The sequence below is a fragment of the Saimiri boliviensis genome, chromosome 2, assembly GCF_048565385.1.
Source record: "Saimiri boliviensis isolate mSaiBol1 chromosome 2, mSaiBol1.pri, whole genome shotgun sequence".
Lineage (NCBI taxonomy): Eukaryota > Metazoa > Chordata > Mammalia > Primates > Cebidae > Saimiri > Saimiri boliviensis.
In genome coordinates, this window is record NC_133450.1 from 153407467 (window position 1) to 153420964 (window position 13498).

A 13498-nucleotide genomic window follows, 5' to 3' on the forward strand; every position below is an offset into this window, starting at 1 on the left:
CTTGAGGTAACATGAGCTGAGTGCTATTATGTATTATTAGTATTTACGAAGTGTCTATTATTAACAACAATGTAAATCATAATCTAGAAAAATATTTTATATATAATTAATTATATAAACAGTATATAATTGACTGGGTACAGTGGCTCATGCCTGTAATCCCAGCACTTTGGGAGGCTGAGGTGGGTGGATCACCTGAGGTCAAGAATTCAAGACCAGCCTGGCCAATGTGGTGGAACCCCGTCTGTACTAAAAAATACAAAATTAGTGGGGTGTGGTGGCGCATACCTATAATTTCAGCTACTTGGGTGGCTGAGGCAGGAGAATCGCTTGAACCCAGGAGGCAGAGCTTGCAATGAACCAACATCACGTCATTGCACTCCTGTCTGGTTGACAAGACCAAAAATTCCATCTCAAAAAAAAAAAGTTTTAAAAAGTATATAATTATATAACTTATACCTTATATAATTGAATTATAATTTTATATATTATATATAATGTATTCATAGTATATATGAATATATGATTTATATATTATAAAATATATAATTTTATATTATATATTATATATAAAGTACAATTATAAGTTAAATATTTATTAAATTCACTTTTTTTTTTTTTTTTTTTTTTTTTTTTGAGACGGAGTTTCGCTCTTGTTGCCCAGGCTGGAGTGCAATGGCGCAATCTCGGCTCACCGCAACCTCCGCCTCCTGGGTTCAGGCAATTCTCCTGCCTCAGCCTCCTGAGTAGCTGGGATTACAGGCACACGCCACCATGCCCAGCTAATTTTTTTAGTATTTTTAGTAGAGACGGGGTTTCACCATGTTGACCAGGATGGTCTCGATCTCTTGACCTCGTGATCCACCCGCCTCGGCCTCCCAAAGTGCTGGGATTACAGGCTTGAGCCACCGCGCCCGGCTAAATTCACTATTTTTATTTATTTATTTATTTTGAGATGCAGTCTCACTCTGTTGCCCAGGCTGGAGTGTAATGGCATAATCTTGGCTCACTGCAACCTCCACCTCCTGAGTTCAAGTGATTCTCCTGCCTCAGCCTCATGAGTAGCTGGGACTACAGGTGTGTACTACCACGCCCAGCTAATTTTTATATATATATATTTTTTCAGTAGAGATGGGGTTTCACTCTGTTGGCCAGGCTGGTCTTATACTCCTGACCTCGTGATCTGCCCACCTTGGCCTCCCAAAGTGTTGGGATTACAGGTGTGAGCCACCGTGCCCGGCCTTAAATTCACTATTTTATTATGTAAATCTTATAAGATATAACATTTATTTTATTCTTTCATTCCTTTGTGTTTATAAGTAAAACTCTCATTTGTTTCATTCTTTTAATGCATATTTAACACACGAATATTCTATTCTGTTTATTGTTGACATATCTCACAGGTTATTATCCTACGTGTCTTACAACTTATTGTCTACACTTGAACACATCATATGAATTCTGCATGAGTCTTACAAGCTACTTATTTCCTCATTATTTGTGGTAAATACATCTCAGGAGTTTCATTCATCTGATTTTTAAATTGTCTTCTATACTAGTTTGAAAGAGAACTTTATAAAAGGTATTTATTCAGCCAATTATGGTATATTCATACAAATGGAATATTATGTAGTTAGAAAAAATGATGATATAGATTTATTTCATGAAACATGTAGTCAAACTGTATTCTTTTGTAGAAATAGGTTGCAAAAGAGCGTATCTGGTATATGCCAAGTGTATACCCCAGGTATCTAAGTTGTGTACAATATGCACCTACTTATCTGTGCAGAGAGATACCTGGAAAGGTACTCCATAGTTGGCTCTGGATGGTGACATTTTAGTTGCACTTGACCACTTTTTGATGATCTGCTTGTATAGTTTGAGTGAATGAACAATGATCATTAAAAATTGAAACCCAAATGTGTGTGTGTTTGTACAAACATATATGCAAATAACAGAAAAAGAATTGTAAGATCAGACTCTTTTCTTTTGAAAACTGTAGACAGCATTTTGCAAATAATAATTATTTTTTAAAAAGTATCTTTATTTTAAAACATTTTTAGCCAGGTACGCTGGCTCAGGCCTATAATCCCAGCACTTTGCAAGGCCAAGGCAAGGATTGCTTCAGTTCAGGAATTCAAGACCAGCCTGGGCAACATGGCAAAACTCCATCTCTACCCAAAATACAAAAATTAGCTGAGTGTGGTGGTGCATGCCTATGTTCCTCACTTGAGAGGCTGAGGTGGGAGGATCACTTGAGCCTTGGAGGTGGAGGCTGCAGTGACCCGACATTGTGCCATTGTATTCCAGCCTGGGCGAGACAGGGAGACCCTGTCTAAAAATAATAATAATAATAATAATTTTAAAATAGAGACAGGGTTTCACCGTGGTTCCCAGACTGATCTCAAACTCCTGAACTCCAGCGATCCATCCACCTCGGCCCTCCCAATGTGCTGAGATTACAAGTGTGCGTGAGCTGCCACGCTCAGCTGCAAATAATTGTTTTCTAAACTTCAAAATGTTTTACCTGGCTTCAAAATCGTAATCTGTCTTGTGCCGGAGAACTGTAAAAATGTCCCTTGAGCAGACTTTCCTAAACCTCTCCCATGATGAGAATCACCTGGGGGTGCATAGGATTCTCATGTCTCCATGATGAGAATCACCTGGGGGTGAACTCTGTCAGTTCACGTGCCCTTCATGGACTCACTCAATCGGAATTTCTAGGAAGGGACCTAGGACACTGGTTTTGACAAGTGCCTCTGGTGATTCCTATCATCAGAGAAATTTAGGACACTGTCCTATAGAACCATAAATTTTATGAGCCACATTTTCAATTTTTATTGAACATCTCCTGGAGGTGCCTTTTCCAGGCCAGTTTCCTTTGTTTAAAGAGGCCTAGCTGGGCACAGTGGCTCGCACCTGTAATCCCGGCACTTTGGGAGGCTGAGGCGGGTGGATCACTGAGGTCAGGAGTTCAAGACCAGCCTAGCCAACATGGCGAAACCCTGTCTCTACTAAAAATACAAAAATTAGCTGGGCGTAGTGGCGGGCACCTGTAGTCCCAGCTACTCAGGAAGCTGACGCAGGAGAATTGCTTGAAATCAGGAGGCGGAGGTTGCAGTGAGCCAAGGTCGCACCACCACACGCCAGCCTGGATAACAAGAGCGAAATTCCGTCTTAAAAAAAAAAAAAAAAAAGGCCAGGCGCGGTGGCTCAAGCCTGTAATCCCAGCACTTTGGGAGGCCGAGGCGGGTGGATCACGAGGTCAAGAGATCGAGACCATCCTGGTCGACATGGTGAAACTCCGTCTCTACTAAAAATACAAAAAATTAGCTGGGCATGGTGGCGCGTGCCTGTAATCCCAGCTACTCAGGAGGCTGAGGCAGGAGAATTGCCTGAACCCAGGAGGCGGAGGTTGCAGTGAGCCGAGATCGTGCCATTGTACTCCAGCCTGGGTAACAAGAGCAAAACTCCATCTCAAAAAAAAAAAAAAAAAAAAGCAGCGCATGCCTTTTTGCATGCCTACCCTGGAAGCTATTTGTTTGCTACTTTTTTCTAAGGCCATTTTCAGATCTGAAAATTCTTTGTGAATCTAGGAGACTCTTGAGCAACTTTCAATCTGTATTGATTGGGGATCCTGAATTCTTAGAGCTAGTGGATTCTGGTGATAAGTTTTTTAAAGCAATTTAGGAGTGCAGAAGCCCCTCCGGTTTCCCCAGAGTACTGGACAGTCCCCTGGGCCTTGCTCACCTTGGATTCCCTCTTAGAGCCCCTGAGAGGAGTGCCTTTTTATTTAGTGAAAATTTTTGTTTACTGAAGTATTTTTCTTTCTTTCTTTTTTTTTTTTTTTGAGATGGAGTTTCACTCCTGTTACCCAGGCTGGAGTACAATGGCACGATCTCGGCTCACCGCAACCTCCGCCTCCTGGGTTCAGGCAATTCTCCTGCCTCAGCCTCCTGAGTAGCTGGGATTACAGGCACGCGCCACCATGCCCAGCTAATTTTTTGTATTTTTAGTAGAGACGGGGTTTCACCATGTCGACCAGGATGGTCTCGATCTCTTGACCTCGTGATCCACCAGCCTCGGCCTCCCAAAGTGCTGGGATTACAGGCTTGAGCCACCGCGCCTGGCTACTGAAGTGTTTTTCTTAAAGTATTTTGGCGGTGAAAGGAGCTCTGAAATTCAGTTAGACAACAGAACAACATTTGAATCAATGATTCTCTCTCTTAAGGGAGTCAAATTACATTTGTGGCATTGACCTTTTTAATATTTCATAGGAAGAGTTTCACAAACTTGATTCTCCAGCATTGCTTGTATAAAACTCGCCTCAATTGCTGTGAGACCAAAAATCGTCATGTATTCTGTTAAAAAGAGCTAAAAGGAAAGCAATAATCACAGCCACACCTCTCCTCCCACCCCGTGCAATTCTTTTACTGGGTAGAGGCAAAGAATACGGGAGCCAGAAAGCCAGTAAATGGGCTTTGAATCCGACAGAGCTGGGCTTGGATTCTTTCTTTTTTTTGAGACAGGGTCTCACTCTGTCGCTGAGGCTGGGTCGCAGTGGCACAGTCACGGTTTACTGAAGCCTCAACCTCCCGGACTCAAGTAATCCTTCTGCCCTCAGCCTTCTGAGTAGCCAGGACTTCAGGGGTGTGCCATCACGCTGTGTAATTTATTTTTATTACTTTTATTTTTTGTAGAGACAGGGTCTTCCTATGTTGCCCAAGCTGGTCTTGAACTCCTGGACTCATGCGATCCTCCCACCTTGGTCTCCCAAAGTGCTGGGATTACAGGTGTGGCCACCATGCCTGGTGGGTTTAGATTCTCTATTCACTATCTACTTGGGGAGATGACCTTGGGCAAACTGCTTTCTCTGAAGCATAGTTTCTTTATGTATAAAGCAGAGGCAATAATACTGACTATATAGTCACTACATTGAATGACTTAGTGTAGTATATGAAAAGCTCTTGGTGCATAATATGCATTTAATCAATCATTGTTTATCAGAGTTTTTGCTTCTGCGTGTTTGTTTCTCAGTGGAGGGTTAATAGGGGGTCTCTATCTGTGAAAAGAGAATGTGGCTTTCATATATTCTGCAATGTAAGCAGCAGTAACATGATAAAAGCTGTCATACCTCAGAGCACCTGGGAGTGCCTCAGAGGACTGGGGTATCCTGCCAGGAAGAAGCGTTCCTCCATGTTGCAGAGCACTCTCCACAGTATGTACGTCTAAACTAGACTGTGTACCGTAGGATGCGTCTTGGCTTTCCAGGACTGGAGCTGGGATTATACGTGTGAGCCACATGCCTGACCTTATTTACTATTTTTAATAAAAATAACACACAGCTGGGCACCTAGGCTCATGCCTGTAATCACGGCACTTTGGGCAACCAAGGTGGGAGGACAGCTAGAGGCCAGGAGTTTGAGGCCAGCTTGTGCAATACAGCAAGACCTCATCATCTTTACTAAGGAAATATATACATATGCATATATATTTATTTATTTATTTATTTATTTATTTATTTATTTATTTATTTATTTTTCTGAGTAGCTGGGATTACAGGCATGAACCACCATGCCTAGCTAAATTTTGTATTTTTAGTACAGATGGAGTTTCACCATGTTGGCCAGGCTGGTCTTGAATTCCTGACCTCAAGTGATCTGCTCGCCTCCCAAAGTGCTGGGATTACAGGCGTAAGCAACCACACCTAGCCTTAAAAGTAATTTTTTCAAAAATTAGCCAGGCCTGATTGTGTGGGCCTGTAGTTCCAGCTACTTGGGAGGCTGAGGTGAAAGGATTGCTTAAGCCCAGGAATTGGAGGTTGCTATGAGTTATGATTGTGCCACTGCACTCCAGCCTGGGCAACAGTGAGACCCTTTCCCAAAAATAAATAAAATAGGCTGGGTATGGTGGCTCACCCCTGTAATCCTAGAACTTTGGGAGACCGAGGAGGGCAGATCACTTGAGGTCAGGAGTTTGCAACCAGCCTGGTCAACATAGTGAAACCCCGTCTGTATGAAAAATACAAAAACATTAGCCAGGTGTGGTGGCAGGTGCCTGTAATCCCAGCTAGTTGGGAGACTGAGGCAGGAGATTCACTTGAACCCAGGAGGCGGAGGTTGCAGTGAGCTGCGATCACAGTACACTCCAGCCTGGGCGACAGTGAGACTCATCTCAAAAAACAAAAAGCACCAGGCACGGTGGCTCACACCTGTAATCTTAGCACTTTGGGAGGCTAAGGTGGGTGGATCACATGAGGTCAGGAGTTCAAGACCAGCCTGGCTATCATGGTGAAACCCCATCTTAAAAAAAAAAAAAGCAACAAAAAATCCAATAAGTAAATAAATAGAATATTTATTTTGGGAGGCTGAAGCAAGAGGATGGCTTGAGCCTGGGAGGCAGAGGTTGCCTAGCCGAGATCACACCACTGCACTCCAGCCTGGGTGACAGAGCAAGACTTGTCTCAGAAAAAAGTTTGAAAGATTTAGCTGTGCAATTCAGAGTCAGCTGTGGCCTGAATGGATTAAGAAGCTGAGGTGCTCTAGACTGGTGTTTGGGGAGAGTCCTGGGTTGGAAGGAGACAGCCATAGTCTAGGCTGACCACATGCAGACTCCTCGCTAACTTCTAGGGCTGATCTGGGTGTGCTCAGGCTGGTGGGCAGAGGCCACGGTGGTGCTCCTCCTGAGGCTGAGGCCGAGCATTACCCAGCTCCAGTCCTGGAAAGCGAAGACGCATCCTACAGTACACGGTACAAAAATAGGATCTCATTTTTGTAAACATTTTTGGTCTCTTGGTAGTCATCCATGTAGTCTGTATATATGTCTGGAATATATGTAGTCTGTATATATGTCTGGAATGTTCACGTAATGTTGAAGATGGATATTAGGACTTTAGTTATGAAATTTCTTTGTACTCTTCTGAACTGCTCAAATGCTTTATAATGAGCAGCTTATAAACCCAGTGGTCTAAAAAATTAACAAAAATAAACATAGTTTTTAGTAACTGTGGAACAATGTAAATAGCCTTACACCTTAAGTTACCTGCTTTTACTAAACAGAAGACTGTTTACCTGGTCTGGTGTGGTGGCTCATGCCTGTAATCCCAGCACTTTGCGAGGCCGGGAAGCTGAGGCAGTCAGATCAACTGAGGCCAGGATTTCGAGACCAGGTTGGCCAACGTGGTGAAACTCCATCTCTACTAAAAGTACAAAAATTAGCCAGTCATGGTGGCACATGCTTGTAATTCCAGCTACTTGGGAGGTTAAGGCACGAGAATCACTTGGACCTGGGAGGCAGAGGTTGTGGTGAGCCAAGATTGCACCACTGCACTCCCAGCTTGGGCAACAGAGCGAGAGTCTGTCAAAATAAGAAAGAAGAAGAAGGAGAAGGAAAAGGAGGAGGAAGAGGAGGAGGAGGTGGACGAGGAGGAGGAGAAGGAGGAGGAGGAGGAGGAGGAGGAGGAGGAGGAGGAGGAGCAGGAGGAGGAGGTGGTTTATGTGAAAATTTGTTCTGTTCTTTGAGGTACTAGAAATGTAGATACCAACATATCGGCTTTAATGGCAAAAACTGCAATTACTTTTGCACCAACCTAAAATAATTGAAAAGTAGCAACTTACAGCAGCTTACTACTCTTTCTGTGTAATATCAAAATATGGAAACGATCTTGAAGACAGGTAGTCTGAAAAATTGCTTATGAGTGATCCACAGAATGTTTCTACCGGAAAAGCAAGACTCTTCAGTTGCCCAAAAGATGGAGGAGGCCTGAGAGTTCTTACAGTGGTTTAGAATGTGTTCATCTGTCCTGGAAGATAGCTTGAAAATACTCTGCTGTCTGTGTAGCCTTTACAAATCTGATTGCCATAAAGTCAGCTTTGTTCCCTATTTCTAGAACCGTCATATATTTGAATGAGGAGCATCTCAATTCAGAGGTCTGTTTTTTCTTGGGGGTAGGCATCAGAGGGCATATGGCATTAGAAGCAGCTCTGTATACAACTGAAAGCAGTCTTGTAGCCATTTAGGATCTGGGAAGCATACAAGTTAACTACTCTCACCCCAAAAAAGAAGAGGACTTTAACAAACTTTGGAAGTGAGCAAGAGGGCTGGGCACAGTGGCTCATGCCTATAATCCCAGCCCTTTAGGAGGCTGAGGCAGGTGGATCACCTAAGGTCAGGAGTTCGAGGCCAGCCTGGCAACACAGTGAAGCCCCATCTCTACTAAAAATACAAAAATTAGCTGGGCATGGTGGTGGGTACCTCTAGACCCAGCTACTTGGGAGGTTGAGACAGGAGAATCGCTTGAACCTGGGAGGCAGAGGTTGCAATGAGCCAAGATCACGCCATTGCACTCCAGCCTGAGCAACAACAGAGAAACTCTGTCTCAAAAAAAAAAAAAAAAAAAAAAAGTCAGTAATTTATAATAATTAAAAGTGAAAGCATAAGGGGATAAGCGGAACATTAGATGCTGCTTTCCCAGAAGTAATCTGAGGGGCCATTGAGTGGTATGGTTATTGTGGGAGGAAGCCTGCAGGTGAAGTGGGGTGGTTCCTGGTACTGTTGTTTGGACTGAGGAAAATGGGAGGAGCCAGGAGAGCGGGAGAAGAGATGAGGCTACTGGGAAGCAGGTGCGGGAAAGAGGGAGAGGACACTAGGCCTTTACTGAAAAAACGGCAGGTCTCTCGGTCGGAGTTTTAGCTGCTGCCTCAGCACTTTGGTCATACATGTAGTTGAGCAATTCTCCTGACGTGTCAGCATGTGTTTACATATCTTTGTTTTCATCACACAGTGAGCAGCTCCCTTTTATAAATAGTCTTTATCTTCTTTATAGCTACCCCAGGGTATGTGGTAGGCACTCATGAAAGTTTTGTTAAAGGAGTTATGATTCCAGTCTACCTTACAGTGTACACGTTAACTAAATTGTTCAGTGAACCTGTAAACTTTTCTGGTTTTTTGTTGCCCAGGCTGGAGTGCAATGGTGTGATCTTGGCTCACTGCCACCTCTCTCTTCTGAGTTCAAGTGATTCTCTTGCCTCAGACTCCCAAGTCGCTGTGATTACAGGCAACCGCCACCACACCCAGCTAATTTTTTTTTTGTATTTTTAGTAGAGATGGGGTTTCACCATGTTGGTCAGGCTGGTTTTGAACTCCTGACCCCAGGTGATCAGCCCACCTCTGCCTCCCAAAGTGCTAGGATTACAAGCGTGAGCCACCATGACTGGCTGAGCCTGTAAACTTTTCAATGTTAGTTTTTTTCGCTCCCAGTTGATGATACTTTATAAGCATATTGCAGATGTATACATACTATGTATATATGTGTATAGGTATGTATATGTATACATCTCTATATACACAATATCATCTTTAAGTAAGCCAGAAACCTGAGAGTCACCCTAGGCTCACTTCCCTCTGCGTCTCCCACTATGTAGTCAGGCAGTCATCCAGCCTGCTTATCTACTTCCTTAGGTTCTCTAGAATCTGGCTGCCTTTTGTCTAATGCTGCCTAACTTCATAGCCATGTCATCTCTCACCTGCGTTCCCACAAAAATGCATCATCATCATCATCATGAACATCATCAGTTCCCCATGGAGATGTATACATATACACATATACAGTATACGTATATATATATATACACATGTATACATATGTCTTTCTCTAGAATCTCTACATTCTTGAGAAAATATGACTAAAAGGCATTTAGTTCATGACATTAATTTGAGGTCTTCTGACCACCTTATTTCTTATTTTGTTTTTTGAGACAGGGTCTTGCTCCGTCACCCAGGCTGGAGTGTAGTGGTGCAATCATAGCTTACTGTAGCCTCAAACTCCTGGGCGCAAGTAATCCTCCCACTAAGTTCTGGAGTAGCTGGTACTACAGGTACATGCTACCATGACCAGCTAATTTTATTTTATTATGAGTTTTTGTAGAGATAGGGTCTCACTGTGCTGCCCAGGCTGGACTCAAAACCCTAGCCTCAAGCAATCCTCCCATCTAGCCTCCCAAAGTGCTGGCATTACAAGCATGAGCCCCTGCACCCAGCTGACCAACCTATTTCAGAGACCTTATTTTTTATTTTTTATTTTTTTTTTGAGACGGAGTTTCGCTCTTGTTACCCAGGCTGGAGTGCAATGGCACGATCTCGGCTCACCGCAACCTCCGCCTCCTGGGTTCAGGCAATTCTCCTGCCTCAGCCTCCTGAGTGGCTGGGATTACAGGCACACGCCACCATGCCCAGCTAATTTTTAGTATTTTTAGTAGAGACAGGGTTTCACCATGTTGACCAGGATGGTCTCGATCTCTTGACCTCGTGATCCGCCTGCCTCGGCCTCCCAAAGTGCTGGGATTACAGGCTTGAGCCACCGCGCCCGGCCTCAGAGACCTTATATATTGTAAGATACATGAAAAGTGTTGAAAAAAATTGTCCATTGCACAAACAATGACTAAATTTAAAAAGAAAATATATGCACAATCCTATCTTTTCATGAAATCATTTTTTTACATACTTCCAAGTTTTTTTATTATTTATTTATTTATTTATTTATTTTTTTGAGGCAGAGTTTCGCTCTTGTTACCCAAGCTAGAGTGCAATGGGGGGATCTCGATTCACCAAAACCTCTGCCTCCTGGGTTCAGGCAATTCTCCTGCCTCAGCCTCCTGAGTAGCTGGAATTACAGGCACGAGCCACCATGCCCAGCTAATTTTTTGTATTTTTAGTAGAGACGGGGTTTCACCATGTTGACCAGGATGGTCTTGATCTCTTGACCTCGTGATCCACCCGCGTCGGCCTCCCAAAGTGCGGGGATTACAGGCGTGAGCCACTGAGCCCAGCCAGTTCTTTCATTTTTTAAATAATTTTGTCACTGTCATCATCTTAAGTTAGATGTAACTGGTGTTCTTTTTTTGTTGATGATTGTAGCATTATCATTCTACTTGTCGTATAGACTTCCTTATTACAATTTTAAATGATGGTCTCCTATGCCAATTAAATTGATTTACTGTAATTTAATAGCTCAGCTACCCATCATTGGACATCGGTGGTTTCCACCGTTCATTATTAGATATAGGCATACAATGAAGTGCTGCTTCACGCCTAGTCACTCACTGTAATCTAACCTCCAGTCCTATCTTTGTATTGAAACAGCTCTGGCCAAGATAGCAGTGGTCTTCTATTTAATGAACATCATCAGTTCTTACCTTAACTGACCTCCTCAAAATTCCATGTTGTTAGCCTCTCACTCCTTCCTGAAGTTTGTTCTTTCCTTGGCTTTTAGGACACTCTCCTCCAGAAGGTTTTTTCTTCCCTTTCTGGCAGTTCCTTTTTGGTCTCTGTTCCTGTGACTTAAGTCTGCCCCCTAAATATTGGCATTCCCAGAGATGAGTCCTGTCCTTAGTCCTCTCTTGCCTTAATCTAGATCACGTCTCTGTGGGATTGTCTCCTCCCAAGACTTCAACTTTTATGATACATTGATGATACCCAAATCAGTTCCTCCATCCCAAATCTCTCTACCCAAATACTCATCAGTGCCTAGCACGTAGTAGACACTTGATACATGTTTGTTAAATGACTGAACATCTTCTCCTGGATGACCCATAGCGCTTGAAAATCCGTCTATAAACTTGTCATCGTTCTTCAAGCTCCTCCCAAAGTCTGCTCCCACTCCTGTGTTCTTTGTTTTGATAAAAGCCACCGTCATCTCCTTTAAGTAAGTCAGAAACCTGAGAGTCACCCTAGGCTCACTTCCCTCTGAGTCTCCCCCTATCTAGTCAGGCAGTCATCCAGCCTGCTGATCTACTTCCTTAGTTTCTCTAGAATCTGGCTCCCTTTTGTCTAATGCTTCCTACTTCATAGCCACGTAATCTCTCACCTGCATTCCCACAAAAATGCATTTTTTGCCGGTCTTGTCATTCTTACTAACACTCTCCTCCCGCCACTTCCCACCCTCATCCCCCACCAACTGTTAAATCCCTCTTTATACTTGCCTGGGCAACTTCACCTCCTGGAACCTCAAGAATAAACCTACTGTCTCTTCATTTCTTACTTCTCTCAGTGTTATTTATTCCCCTTACCTGGAAGCCTTTTTTCCTTCTGTGTGTTTCAAAAACTCATTCCACCCTGTCCTTTAGAATGCATAAGCAACCCTATGCCTGGAAAGCCTTCCCTAACTCTCTCCCTCCAGACCACTCTGAGCCTGCCAGGAATCTCAGTACTTACACAGTTTCTCATTACTTGTTGATTGTCTACTGCAACAGACTGAGTTCCCTGAGGCAGGATCCTGAGTATTTTACCAAGGAGTTGACAGAGGTCTTCAGTAAGTACCTGTTGGATAGAAGTTCTCTGGATAAACACATTCTAGATGTGGGGTTAAAATGTGCAAACCCACATGTGAAGAATATGACTAATAAATTGCTTCTCTAAAGAGTTGTATTGATTTACAGTGCCACCAGGAAAAAAGCCAGTATATCAATTGAAGCATGTTTCTAACAACCATTTATTGAATACTTATCATCTGTCAGGTATTGTGTCAGAAGAATGGAATTCAAATATTTCATTATTTTGAGTAGTGCAGTCCAACAGAATTTTCTTCAGTGATGGAAATATTCTATATCTGCACTGTCCAATAGGGTAGCTTTTAGCCACATGTGGCTTCTGAGCCCTCGAAGTGAGACAAGTGTGACTGGGGAACTGAATTTCTCATTTCCTCTAATTTTAGTTATTTTACATGTAAATGTAAACACTCTGGGGGCAAGTGGTCATCTTATTGAACGGTGCAGCTCTAGAGAGAAAAAAGGAAATCAGTCAGCAGACGTAACTGCCACATTCTGGATTATTTTTTAAATACTAGTGGGTCTAAGCCTACGTCATTAATGTGTGGCCAGCTGTCAAGTGCTATCATTTTTATTAGTCAGCACCACCTAATTTGGGAAGCATTTTATTTTATTTATTCTTTTCTAAATTAAAACTATTTTTTAAAAATAGAGATGGGGTCTCGCTATAGTGCCCAAACTGGTCTCAAACTTGTGGGCTCAAGTGATTCTCCTGCCTTGGCCTCCCAAACTGCTGGGATTACAGGCATGAGCCACCGTGCCACTGGCCAGATTTGAGAAACATTTCATAAATAGGTGCCTAGATCAGGAAAGCAACACCTTGCATCAGGAAAACAACCAAAATGTCTAAGTCTGGAGACTTGAGGCAAAATGGGAAACGTTACTCAGTGCTTTCTATCCAGAGGTGTGGACTTAGTTACTCCAAAGGAAGCCAGAAGCGTAACACTTCTGGAGAGGCATCTACTGGACTTGTTTTTCCACTAAACTGCTAGACTTGTTTTGATCAGGCAGGAAGTGAAGCAACTTTTCAGGGAGAGAGCCTAGCATCTGCATCTCCTGTGGAGCGGACCACACCTTTTACCTTCCACTTGTGAGCCTAGGTCCAATTTTGCTTTCCAATTTAGGGAAGAGTAGGGTAGGCAAAACTATTCTCCTACAAGATTTTTTTTTTTCTT

The 13498-nt window shown here is 43.0% G+C and overlaps 1 protein-coding gene across 1 annotated transcript in view; it reads left to right on the plus strand.

Moving 5' to 3' along the window:
• Positions 1 to 13498, plus strand: part of TJP2 (tight junction protein 2) — a 142626-nt gene that overhangs the window by 42136 nt on the left and 86992 nt on the right. The gene's annotated exons all lie outside the window — the stretch shown is intronic.